Source organism: Tupaia chinensis, unplaced genomic scaffold (genome assembly GCF_000334495.1).
Source record: "Tupaia chinensis unplaced genomic scaffold, TupChi_1.0 Scaffold138060_1, whole genome shotgun sequence".
Taxonomy (NCBI): domain Eukaryota; kingdom Metazoa; phylum Chordata; class Mammalia; order Scandentia; family Tupaiidae; genus Tupaia; species Tupaia belangeri.
The window spans coordinates 2,019,246-2,021,111 of record NW_006197961.1 but is presented as its reverse complement, the minus strand read 5'-3'; the positions used below and the strand labels follow the sequence as shown (position 1 = coordinate 2,021,111).

The following is a 1,866-nucleotide window of genomic DNA, read 5'->3' as shown; positions in this document are numbered from 1 at the left end:
CGCCAAGCGCCTCCGGGCGGGGCGGGGGATAAAATTCTGCCGCGGCGCTGGAAGGGAGCCGGCGCCTGCCCTGGCGCTGCCGGCTTATGTGCCAGATGTAACCCGAGTGCCACCACAGCCACGGGCCCGGCTAAATATAAAACCGCCCCAGACCAGGCTCCCCCAAAGAGCCAGGCCACAGACCTCCTCTTGGGGGGCCTTGGGAGCAGCCCCCGGGGAACCAAACCCTAATAAAGGCTTCTGAGTGGACACAGCCCCACAGCAGCACCCCGGGCAGGGCGAGTCCCAGGGACAGGCCTGGTGGCACCTCCCAGCACCCCCTGCCAGGAACAAGGCTGAGAGGCCAGCAGGCAGCCTGGGCCCCGGCACTGGGCTTGGGCTTAGGGACAGGGAGGTCGCTGGACTGGAGAAACCCCAGCTATTTTGAGAATCCGCCAGATAGATCATCCATTTCCCCTCTGAGTCTTAAGAGAAGGAGATTATTTTCCTTCTGCACTGGTGTTCCCCCGGGAGGTGACAGATTCCGGAGTTATTGGTGCAGAGACCGTGTCTCTAAGTGTGGCAAGGATGTCGGCTAGGCAGGGGACTTTCAGGCAAATGCCCCAGGCCTGGGCTGATGGGGCCTCAGTTCTCCGCCTCCCTCCAGACCTCGCTCAGCACCCGTCTCTCCTTGTTCAAGGCCACCTGCAGGCAGTCTTCCAATGGTGTCAGTTCCAAATCCCACCATACCGACTCTGAGCCCCCAAAGCCCAGAGCACATACAACTGAACCTCTTTTGTACTTCCCAAGACCCCGGGCTGCACCTGTGCTGCCCCATGAGGGAGGAGCCCGACCCAGCCCTCCCCAAGGTCCCCCAGCAGCAGCCCCGTCTGGACAGAGTGGATGAGCAGTGCTGGGAGGGAGGGAGCCCCCGGGGGACCTGGCCCACCCATCCAGCACCCCAGAGATGGCTGCTGGGGGCAGGCCCAGTGGGGCCCAGGTTGATCATGATAGACCCAGGACCCAGACTCAGCCCAGATCTCATTAGACCCGAGTCATGGCAGAACCCAGGGCTAGATCTGACCCTAAAGCAGCCAGTGCGGGACAGCTGCTGCAGACCCACCCGCCCACGGACCCTGGGGCAGAGGCAGCTCTGAGACCAGAGCCCCCACCGGGCCTCTGCAGACACACCCACCCACAGAGCCCAGGGACACACTGCAGCCAGAACCCACCCTGAAGGGGGGCTTCCCGGTAGGGCTCTCCAGCCAGGCTTCGCTGGTCCCCACTCCCAAGGACGGTGGGACAGGCGGGGTGCGGGTGCCCAGCAGTCAGGACTGTATCCAGCCCTGCCCTGCAGTCGCTGGACGACCCTACCCTGCAGTCGCAGGACGACCCTAGTAGGCATGTCACCGTCTCTGGGTCTCAGCTCAAGGGACAGGGAGGAAGGTAGGTCCCAGGTCATTTCGGGGGTCCCCGGAAATGGCACTGGCTGCTGCTGTCAGGGGCCCATCCATGATGGCGGGAGGGGGTCTAGCACCTAAGAATTACCCAGCACCCTGGGGGCTGCTGGGTAGCTGCTATTAGTTCCACTCTGCCCAGAGGGGGCAGATCACAGAACCCCTCTGAGTCACACGGAGGGGCCGGGAAAGGGGAGCCAGATGCACCTTTGGGGCATGAGATCCCCTTCTCCCCAAGGGGACTTGTGAGAGCGGGCGGGGGTCACATGCAATGCGCTAGGAAGGGCTGGGACAGCAGGGCCCCGCGTGGGCACGGGGCCTGCCCTGTGGCTGCAGTTATATTAATAGTCCCAGGGCCCCGGGCGGACACGGCCCACATGCCTTCCAGCCCGTGTGGCCCGCAGGAAGGCGGCACCGCGTCCACTGGGAA

General features: G+C 64.0%; 1 protein-coding gene across 1 annotated transcript in view; it reads right to left on the bottom strand.

The window, feature by feature from the left end:
* TECR (trans-2,3-enoyl-CoA reductase) overlaps window positions 1–1,866 on the bottom strand; it is a gene marked incomplete in the record, with an annotated part of 33,453 nt that overhangs the window by 3,807 nt on the left and 27,780 nt on the right.